Source organism: Vulpes lagopus, chromosome 6, assembly GCF_018345385.1.
Source record: "Vulpes lagopus strain Blue_001 chromosome 6, ASM1834538v1, whole genome shotgun sequence".
NCBI lineage: Eukaryota > Metazoa > Chordata > Mammalia > Carnivora > Canidae > Vulpes > Vulpes lagopus.
The window spans coordinates 66999349-67011382 of NC_054829.1; the positions used below are offsets into that span (position 1 = coordinate 66999349).

General features: G+C 37.1%; 1 pseudogene; it reads left to right on the forward strand.

Moving 5' to 3' along the window:
* The first annotated feature begins 975 nt into the window (after window positions 1-975).
* Window positions 976-8393, forward strand: LOC121492578 (annotated as a pseudogene).
* Window positions 8394-12034: the final 3641 nt, after the last annotated feature.

The following is a 12034-nucleotide window of genomic DNA, read 5'->3' on the forward strand; positions in this document are numbered from 1 at the left end:
CTAGATCTTTGTATCATTGCTTCAGTCTCCATAACTATTTTCATCTCCTGGTCATGCTTCAGTCAACAAATTCCATAATAATTACGAAGTAAAGGCATTTTTTGACATGCCTGAAGAATGTGTTGTTGAAAAAAATTGATGTAAGTTAACAAAGTATAAGTCAAAAGTAGCTTTAGAATAAGAGATACTGCTGAATAATTTAATGACATCAAGGCACCAGATGAAGCAGTCACCTCCCAGGTTTGATCCAACAACGAGAAAATGAAGCCAAAAATAGGAATGGAAGACTGGAAATACTTACCTGCATGATCCAACTTTGGTTGGTGACTTTAGACGGTTCCAAAGAACTTTCATGTTTACCAGCAACAGGGCTTCTAAGTGAAGTAGGAGGATTTCGGGATATGAGCAATAAGTTGTGCTTTGTTAAAGATACAAAGGTAACCTCCAAAGAAAGAATGAATAAAATATATAACAAATGAGAAAAGGTTAAAAGTTAAATAAAGGATGCCTGGGTGGCTCAGCTGTTGAGTGTCTGCGTCTGGCTCAGGGTGTCATACTGGAGTTCTGGGATCAAGTTCCACATCAGGCTCCCTGAGGCGGGGAGCCTGTTTCTCCCTCTGCCTATGTCTCTGCCATTCCATCTCTATGAATAAATAGATGGAATCTTAAAAAAATAAATAAATAAAAGTTAAATGTTTTCAAAACTGTTTTATTTGCAATTGTTTTTTTTCATACAGTTCATAACTAGAATGCTTTTTCTGTTACGTAGCTTACAGTGAATTTCAGACTACTATCTTATAGGTTTATAGGTGTGCAAATAAAATATCTAAATTACTGTTTTCCAATCAAGTGGATTAGAATAGCCTGTGAAAATATGGTAACATATAGACTCTTATAATCGTATCCCAAATTCACAGAATCAGAATATCCAGGGATGGTGAGTAGTTGCTGTTGTTGTGATTGATGATGATGATGATGACGGAATTCTTGGAGTATGATTTTTGTGATCAGTCAGGTTTGCAAATCACCGGGTATCATTATGAAAGACGAAACACACAAACCTTAAGGTACGTATAAACATGTAATTTGAATTCTGGAATGTTTAAATTAAGGTTATATAAAGAAGAGGTACTTTCCATGAAGATATATGGCCAGTTAGCAGCAATATTGCATAAGAACCTAGGTTTATTAAAAATAGTCTTCTATTGGCTTTGCTTATTGCTTCCCTTTACTTCACTTCCCATAGATAGGCCATGAAATTTAAGACTTAATGTTATGCAGCATGGTACAGTTTCTTGCATTAGCTTTAAAATACCTTTAAAACCATGGGCCAATAAAACATTTTACTTTTGTAAATGATAAATATCAGGAAAAACTTAAAAGAAATTATTCTTAAATTTCCATATATATTTATGAACTTGGAAGATCATTTTATCAGAGATGAAAATATGAAACAGTATATTATGGTTGCCTCTGGGAAGTGTGATGAAGGCGATGTAGGGGTGTAAAGTGGGAAGGATGATTATTTATATTGTACATGTGTTATAAATCATATTTTCACATTTTTAAAGGTATACAGAAAAAAAAGAAAATATAACTTATCCAAGAAAAGTCATTAGGTTAGTTTTTCTATTGCTGTGTAACAAATTTAGCAGCTTAAAAAACATGCATCTATTAACTGACAATTTCTGTGGTTCAAGAATCCTGGTACATCTTAACTGGTCATCTGAAAAAAGTAATTAGTACAATGGCCAGGGCTGGATTCTCATGTCGGGGACAGACTGACTAGAATTGAGTCCACTTCTAGTCTCACTCAGATGGATGGAATAATTCATTTCCTTGTGATTGTACACTGAGGTCCCTGACTTCTTGCTGCCTGTTGTCTGGAAGCTATCTCTACCTTCTAAAAGCCATCTGGATGTTTACCTCAAAGCCAGCAAAGGAATCTTACATAACACAGTCATCTGAGTGACATCTCATTATCTTTATGATCAAAATAAAGTCACAGGAGGAGCTATGTATCAGTTTTTCTAGATTTTGTCGACATGACAGAGTATGTTTTGGAAGAAAGCAAGTATTTGTTGAGACTCTATTCTGTGTTAGGCACTCTGTTAAGCATTGTAAAATACTGCATATTTCTTATTGGCACTCCTATAAAATACTGGTGCCATAAGTTCTATTTTCTAATGAGAACTCAAGAGTTCCTTTTCTTATGTGATACAAGTATCAAGTGTTAGACGGTGAATTGAAACAAAAAACTTCCCTTAATCGGAGCTTCTCTATTTCCATTCTACTACATTAGCATATTAGAAGACTAGAGGCTAAAAACAGTCTTCTTGCTTCTCAATTTGAATAAGGTAGTAGATGTTAAATGGGCAGAAGTGAAAAGAAGAGGATGGATGTAAAGAAAATGAACAGAAGTATGATTAAATCCACTTACATAAAATTTCACAATGGAATTAATTCAGTTTACACTATTTTTATTTTTTTTTATTTTTTATTTTTTTTTTAGTTTACACTATTTTTAATTATTGATTCCAAATATACAACGTTGACATTTAAAAAGATATTCTTTAGAAATAAGCTTTGTGGATTATGTAGCTTAATTTCCATGGCACATAATCAAATCTGGGCTTTTTTAGGGAACAGGTGAAGAATTTACAGCTTTCTCCAAATGGACTTTCCTTTGACAGTTAGATAGTAATAAAATCCACTTAGAAGTTCCAATTTTCTCTTATAATTGGCAACAGTAATTTCTACATTTTAGATTAATTACTAAGAATTTTCATTTCCCATAGGTGGCAGCATAAACTTCAATAGAATATTCATTACTAGCAATATTAGTTCAGATTTTCTTTTCTCATAATGGCAAAGTACTATTTTGAGGATTTTCTGATTCCACTGAGTCCATCTTTTGAATCTATTTAAAATGCTTAGAGAGTAATTTATTTTGTTAAAAGTACAAATATAAGTGAAAGTAGATGTACAAGTACAATTTTGCATCATTTTTAGAGACAGCCTTGCCATTTCATAATGAATAAATGAAAAAAATAACTAAGATTAAAAGCCAAAATTAGTAGCTGTTTTAATTGACATGGTCGGGCCCTTAATATACCACTTTCAGAGTTGACAATGTAAGATGATTTTACAGTGGTCAATGAATTCTCTTATCATGCATTGAACTCTCCTTTTTGTATACATACAAGTATGTTGTGTGTAATGTTATATGCAATATTGTCTGGTTGAATCAGCTCTCTCAAAGTCTGTATTTTAAAAGTTTGCTTGTTTCTTTGGATCTCCAAAGCAGTCAAGAAAATGAATGTCAAAATATTCAATCAATTGCAAGCTTATTATTACATATCTTTTGAAATAGTAGACAATTTTTCACTCTCTAAAGTATAATATTTAAATTCGACTTACTGAAATTCTAAAAAAAACCCCAAACAAATAGAAACAAATAAGCCTTCTGTTGCAGTTAACCTTAGGTTAATGTTCAACTGGAAAGATGTTTTTACTTTAAAGTGTATTTGTTTCCTTTTTCATGTTTTGATAGATCTCTTTTCTTCTATTATATAAATTAGCTCCTGAGAATCCACTGTATTCCAGAGAAATTGCATACTTCAGGAAAAGCCCACTGGATTTTAGGATGGGATATTTTAACATATTTGTCTACCTTTAGGTGTTTTGTTTTATGTTTCAAAGGTATGGTAGCAGTTCAACACTCAAATATCTGCCTTTTATAACTTCAGATACGTTCCAAAACAATGAGGTATATTGTTGACAAAGAATTAAATGTAATAATCAAGCAATTAACCAAGGGTATTTGCAGCACTATATAGAGAGACAAATTAAGAAGACTACCATGGTATCCAGAAACCATCTGTTAACCAATGTCAAATTGATGATAAAGAAAATTGAGTTCCCTTGGCAGTTGGTTTTTCTCCAGCTGCATACAGCTATAAAAGAGCCATCAAAGACAAATCTGCATTTGTTGTTAATTCAGAAATGCAGTAGATAGGCATTGAGAAACCTCCAGTGACAACTTTTTATTCTGAAAGTTGATGCTAAAATTCCTGGGAAAGTTACACATTGGGCCTTGGATCAGCATTTAAGACCATCTCAATATGGTAAAACAATGATCAGTACAATTCTCAAATGCAGTTGTGTACATACAAATATAATAAAAATCTTCTCAGAGGATGAAATAATGAGTGAATCACTTCTAAAGCCATCCACTATACCAAGGTTAGTTGAAAACATGTATTTACCCAAAACATATATTATTGCACATATTCTAATGTAAACCTCACTTTACAAAAGCCTACGATGAAGCAGTATTAGAAAATAATCATAAATTTGAAAGGTCTTTATTACTAAACCCTGACAAAGACTAATGCCAAAGACTTAACAAACTTATCCTACAGAATCATTATAATACTAACACTCAAAGGAAACTTTAATGCTTGAAACCTTGAAAGAGGTTGGGATCTGGAGTCAGGCAAAAGTAATGTTTCAAATTCACATTTCAACCCTTATTAATTATATGACCTTGGGCATATTACTTAATCTGTGTTAGTGTGTATATAAAATGAGAATGATAATAACCTTGCCGGGATGTTGAAAGGATAAAATGAATTAATGGATGTCAAAACTTATTTCTGTCAAATAAAACATTAAATGTCTTATCAATGGATTATTGAAGTAATGCTAATTGCTAAGGACTTTAAGCTTATTGTGGAGAGGTCACTGGGCTGAGGATCAGGAAATCTAGCTTGTTCTTCTGGCTTTGCCATAAATTAGCTGTGTGACCCTGTACAAATCATTTAAGTTCTCTGGACCTCAGTTTACTTTTTGCTATATTGAGGTTAGGATGGGGATGGAATCAAAATGACTATATTTATTCTCAAATCCACTCATTGTAACTATTTGAGTTAGATTTCAAAAAATAAAAGCAAAATATAAAATATATTTGTAGAAGAACACTGTTGAAATCATTGCAATCTGTTATGTGTGTGTTTATTGCTGATTTTTAAAAGAAAAATTAAACAGTAGGAAAAGTCAGCTTTTACAGTCCACTTAAGGTTTATGTTTTTATTAGAATGCATGTAAGGTTAAGTAAACATGTGTTTAATTTATTCACTAAAGCTTCCTAGTTGAACCAGATTAACCCAAAATGGTGTCTGACTTTTCTTGTACTAGCAGCTTACAATTTTAGAGTTGAAGAAGATTTAAAAAATAAAAAACAAAAAACACCCTACTTATCCTTTCCCCATTGTGTGGCTGAAATTATAAAACATTAAATAAAAGGAGACATAACTATACATGAGAGAGAACTGGTTCTAGAACCTACTAAGTTTATTGATTCCTAGATCAATCTTTGTTCCATATCACATTTCACTACTTTTAACAATCTTGAAAATGATTCTATCTCAGTTACTTTCTCTGTTCCTGATATCTTATCTGATTTCATTAACTTTGATTGAAATTACTACATTTACTTCACTACTGCTATGTTGAACAAGTATTTCACATTGGATGATCTCAAAATGCAAATGTTTGGCCTACCACTGCTACTTTATAATGCATCCCCCACCACCACACCACCATTGTATGAAAACTTAGCAACGCTCATCATTTCTCAGTTCATTCCTACCTATCGGACTTCCAATTGTCATTTCAGGTTACAGCATACAGTTTTAATTCAGAAATAGTAAGAGCTACTTCAAGATGGTAACCCATATTTGAATCCTCATTAAAAATAAGAATATTTTGGGACGCCTGGGTGGCTCAGTGGTTGAGTATCTGCCTTCAGCTCAGGGTGTGATCCCATTCTGGGGATCGAGTCCCTCATCTGGCTCCCTGAGAAGAGCCTGCTTCTCCTTCGGCCTGTGTCTCTGCCTCTCTCTGTGTCTCTTGTGAATAAATAAATAAAATCTTTAAAAAAATAATCTTTTCCTTTTAGGCATGGTTGGCTTCTTCATGCACTTCTCCTTCCATTAGGCAGAGGCTATCTTGAACTTAAATGATGAGTGAATCCAGAATGAGAGAGAAAGCTAAAGAGCAGGATTGTTTCTATTTGGCTAGTTACTGCTAATGTAGTAGCAAGCTTAAATTAAATTTAAATTATAAGAAAACATATGCAGGGTACAGTAGTATTTTGGAAATAGTGAACAAATAAAAACAAACTGTTAAAAGTAAAATACTTTTCTTCAATAAAGAAACAAAAGCAATACAATGGAGAAAATGTTGTCTTTTCAGCAGTGTTGGAACAAGTAGATACACATGCAAAGAAAAAAGGAATCCAGACACAGACCTTTACACCTTTCATAATAAAGATCTCAATGTAAAATAAAAACTATAAAACTCCTAGTCGGTAGGACAAAATACAAATGACCTTTTATTTAGAGATGACATTTCAGATACAACATCTAAAACCTCATTCGTAATGTAAGAAATAAATTGGACTTAATTAAAATAAAATAAAATAAAAAAGTTCTGCTCTGTGAGAGACACAACGAAGAGAATGAGATGACAAGCCATACATTGGGGGAAAAAAAATATTTGCAAAAAATACATCTGACAAAGAACTAAAATATGCAAAGGACACTTAAAATTCAACAATGAGAAAATAAACAACCCGATTTTTAAAAATGGGTCAAAAATCCTAACAGAATTGGTTAGCCGCGTGCTGCCCGCCACTCTTCGCCTTCCGAGGGGGTCGGAGCCCCTGCACCCCGTGCTCTGGCCGTGGCTGCGCTCACCCCAACCCGCAGTTCCAGAAGCTGCAGAAGAGGCATCGCGGGCAGGGCTCTGACCTCAACTCGCGCCGCCTTTTCGAGGGGGACAAGGAACGTTGCACCCGCTTCGGCTTGCTCCTGAACACCAACCGTGGGCATATTCTGGGACCGACCCTGTGATGCACACCCCTGCGATGCTGAGCCCAGAGGTGTGAGGCTGCCCGGGAGCGCGTGTTCAAGGGCAAGATCAACTTCACGGAGGACCCGGCAGGGCTGCATGTGACCTTGCAGACCCGGTCAGACACACCCATTCTGGTGGGTGGCAAGGATGTGATGCCCACGGTCCACAGGGTCCTGGAGAAGGTGAAGTCTTTCTGCCAGTGGTGCCTGGAAGGGGTGCTCGGGCAAGGCCATCACGGACGGCATTAACATTGGCGTTGGCAGCTCTGATCTGGGGCCCCTCCAGGGTGACTGAAGCCCTTAAGCCATACTCTTCAGGAGGACCCTGGGTCTGGGTTTGTCTCCAACATGGATGGGACCCACATTTCCAAAACCCTGGCCGCCCTGAACCCTGAGTTCTCCCTGTTCATCATTGCCTCCAAGACTTTTACCACCCAGGAGACCACTAGAAATGTGGAGACAGCGAAGGAGTGGTTTCTCCTGTCTGCCAAGGATCCTTCTGCAGTTGTGAAGCACTTTGTCGCCCTGTCTACCAACACGACAAAGTGAAGGAGTTTGGGATTGAAGCTTAAAGCATGTTTGTGTTCTGGAACTGAGCAGGAGGATGCTACTCGCTCTGGTCAGCCATTGGACTCTCCATTGCACTGCACATGGGATTTGACAACTTCCAGCAGATGCTATCAGGGACTCACTGGATGGACCAGCACTTCCATACAAGGCCCCTGGAGAAGAACGCCCCTGTCCTGCTGGCTCTGCTGGGTATCTGGTATATCAACTGCTTTGGGTGTGAGATGCAGGCCATGCTGCCCTATGACCAGTATCTGTACCGCTTTGCTGCCTATTTCCAGCAGGGTGACATGGAGTCCAATGGGAAGTACATCACCAAGTTCAGCACTCATGTGGACCACCAGACGGGCCCCTTGGTGTGGGGGAGCCAGGGACCAATGGTCAGCATGCCTTCTACGAGCTCATCCACCAAGGCACTATGATGATACCTTGTGACTTCCTCATCCCAGTCCAGACCCAGCACCTGATAAGGAAGGGTCTGTATCACAAGATCCTCGTGGCCAACTTTTTGGCCCAAACTGAGGCCCTGATGAAGGGGAAGTCGACAGAGGAGGCCTGGAAGGAGCTGCAGGCTGTGGGAAAGAGTCCAGAGGACTTTGAGAAGCTGTTGCCACACAGGTCTTTGAAAGAAATCGCCACACCAACTATATTGTGTATTCTATTGTGTTCACCAAACTCATACCTTTCATTCTGGGAGCCTTGATTGCCACGTACAAGCACAAGATCTTCGTTCAGGGTGTCATCAGGGACATCAACAGCTTTGACCAGTGGGGGATGGAGCTAGGAAAGCAGCTGGCCAGGAAAACTGAGCCTGAGTTTGATGGCAGTAGCCCAGTCACCTCTCAAGACTCTTCCACCAATGGGCTAATCAACTTCATCAAGCAGGAGTGTGAGGTCAGAAGCCAATAGACACATGCCTGGCTACAGTGCTTGTAATCGGTCCTTCTTGTCTCTCCTCACCAGAGATGTGCTACACAGTCTTTCCCAGAGCACCCTCTGGTTGTGGGCTTGGAGCATAAGCCCTTTGGGGGAAGCTGGTCTGGAATTGCCACCCCTGCCCATCCATGTCCATGTGCCCTCTGCTTTATGATTGGCTGAAGTGTTTTAGTGCAGCTGATTTTTCTGACCATGTTCACTTTGTTCGTGTACCAGATAGAAAAATAAAGATGCCACAAAAGAGTTGTAGGCTCAGCCTCTTCTTATCTCCAGAAGTGGTGCTCTACACAGGAGTTAGGTGCCCAGTAGGAGTGATGTGCCTTGATTGAGGCTTGACTGTAAGTGGTGAGCAGGTTCAGAATAGAGGATGGTCCCTTGAGAAGAGAGTAGAGGGGGGTGGGGCATGATCAAAGTCACAAGAGCAACTTGGCTTCTGTAAGCAAACCCCTTCTCCTTTGTCCACTCTTTACCTCTGTGACTTTGAAGGAATTGCATACTTCTATTCACTGGATAATTATAAAAAATTGCATTAAATTATGTCTGTTTTGGGTGAACAACAAAAACAAAAAAACTTAACAGAATATTACCAAAGAACATACACAAATTACAAATAAGCATATGAAAATATGTTCAACATCATATGTCATCAGGGAAATGCACATTTAAACAATGAGATACCACTACACACCTATTAGAATGATGAAATTGCAAACACTGACAGCACCAAATGCTGGAAAAGATGTAGAGCAATAGGAACTCTCATTCACTGATGGTGGGAGTGCCAAATGGTAGAGTCATTTTAGAAGATAGTTTTGCAGTTTCTGACAGAGCTATTATGTTCTTACGATACAAAGCAGCAATCACAAAGAACCATAATATCTTTGGTATTTACTGAAATAAACTGAAAACATATCCACACAATAATAAGCACACAGATGTTTCCAGTAGCTTTATTCCTAACTGCCAACACCTGGAAGTAACCAAAATGTCTTTCAGTAGGTGAACAGATAAATAAACTATGGTACACCCATATGATGGAATAACATTCAGTAAATAAAACAAATGAGCTATCAAGCCATAAAAAGATGTGGAGGTGGCTGAAACACATATTAGTAAATGAAAAAAAGCCAAACTGAAAAGGCTGCATACTCTATGATTCCAAATATATGACCTTTTGGAAAAGGCAAAACTATGGAAAAAGTAAAAGTACCAGTGGTTTTCAGAGGTTAGAGAAGAAGGAGGGATAAAGAGGCAGAGTACATAGAATTTTTAGGGAAGAGAAACTATTCTGCATGACACCATCATGGTAGATACATCTCATTATACATTTGCCAATACCTATAGAATGGACAACCCAAGAGTGAACCCCAATGTAAACTATGGACTTTGATATGTCAGTGTAGCTCATTAGTTGTAAAAAAAAAAAAAGGTACTTTTTTGGTGAGGAATGGTAATAGTAGGGGTTGAGGCAGAGATTACATGGAACACTGTACTTTCTGTTCAGCTGTGTCGTGTTATAAAACTGCTCTAAAAAATAAAGTCTATTTTTAAAAAGGTAAAGCAGGAGAATTTAACTTAATACTTTAAAAAAAAGAGAAACTGAATTTTTTGTAAGATACCTGTATAAGCAGTTTTTAGCATATTCAGTTGGAGGTAAAAGTAGTTTTAAATACATTTTAAAATAGATAAATGTCCCACTACAAAATGAATTACACTACAAAAGGGAGGGAGAACAAAAACAAAGACAACGCATCAATCGTAATTCATGTAAGGTTACCTACCAATCTTGGGTCTGTTTTAAACAATCTCTAAGGTAAAAAAAATCATTAACCAAAATACAGATGACTACATCAAAAATCACTTAAAAAATGTGATTTGCCACAGAATATAAACCAAAATATATCTACTTCATATTCTAGAATAAATTAGATATGACTACTTTATAATTGCTAAGCAAAATATACAGAAAAGAGAGTGAGTTTTTACCATAAATGGCTAGAAATGAAATATGATAGCTGTAGATATTCAACATTAGGATGTTTGATCTCAGACTAGCTTTAACAAATCATATTCATTCTTTAGAAGCCAAGAAATGGTTAATCAGTATAGCATGAAATAGAAAATGTATATACTTCCATGTGTTTCAATATATAACCTCTATAATAGCATCTACCTCAATATATTCCATTACTTTATTTAAATATACACATAACCTCCTATGGAAGGGATTTGTATGAATAACACTTGGCATACTGGCTGGCATAGCTGACTCTCAAATGCATGAATAAATGAAAACCAGAAATTGAGCTACAGGGTAGAATAAGGATAATTATACTATTTATTATTTCTGAAATGTATACTCTTAGCTAGTCATTATATACTTTAAAAATATTATTCTGCTTGAAGTGACTGGGTGGCTCAGTCAGTTAAGCATCTGCCTTTGGCTCAGTTCATGATCCCAGGGTCCTGGGATTGAGCCCCCACGTCAGGCTCCCTGCTCAGACCAGAGTCTGCTTGCCCCTCTCCCCCTGCCCCTCCCCCTTGCTCACGCTCTCTCTTTCTCTCTCAAATAAATAAGTAAAATCTTTAAAAAGTATTATTCTGCTTAATTAAATTATTTATGATGTATATATTACTTTTCATCTTTGAAACAGAGAAAAGTCACTTAAGCCCTTTGATCACACAGTCCATAAATGGAACCAACAAGTTTTATCCAGGCAAATGTAAAGCATTTGCACTGCCGTTATACCATATACCTAGAAATTGTACAATTTCACTAACTCTTTTTACTTGAGAATAAGAAATAGTAAATGGTATAACCAGGTAACATAGAAACTTAATCCAGTGTTCATTTGGCACAAAGAAAGAGTTATTTATCAGTCTGTATTCTCTTTGTGTTCTGTCTGTATTAAAGACCTCTGACTAATAATGACTAGCTAAGAAAATGGCTACAAACCACTAAGACATATGAAGTAAACAGAGTTTACTAGGAAGGGGAAAAAATAGCCAGGGCAGAGTAAAAACAGCATGGCAATGAGCCTCCAGGAAATAGTTGAAGTGAACAAGTAAGATGTTATGACAAGATTTAGGGAAAAATATTCCCTGGGAGCTCCAGAAAAAGCCATAAAAGACCACAGTTTTGATGTTACCTGTAGAGAACCAGGGAGATTATTATTACCCCATTGACTTTCAAGTTATTTACTACTATCGGTCCTTCTTGCCTAAGGTAGGTACCATCAATGTGTGCTATTAATACAAGCTGATACCTCTGATAAGGGAGGTGAACAGGTTTAAGGGGTAATGTTCTATTCACTGGTTTATTACAGAGAAAAAGAGATACTAGAATGATAGAAGAAATTATGTACAAAAGGCTAAACAGAATCTGAGGAGAAAAAAGAGAGAAAGCTGCAGTTTTTACTCATCTTGGGCCTTTTTTTTTTTAAAGATTTTATTTATTTATTCATGAGGATACATAGAGAGGAGAGAGAGAGAGAGGCAGAGAGAGAAGCAGGCTCCATAGGGAGCCCGACGTGGGACTCGATCCCGAGTTTCCAGGATCATGCCCTGGGCTGCAGGCGGCACTGAACCGCTGAGCCACCAGTGCTGCCCTTTCA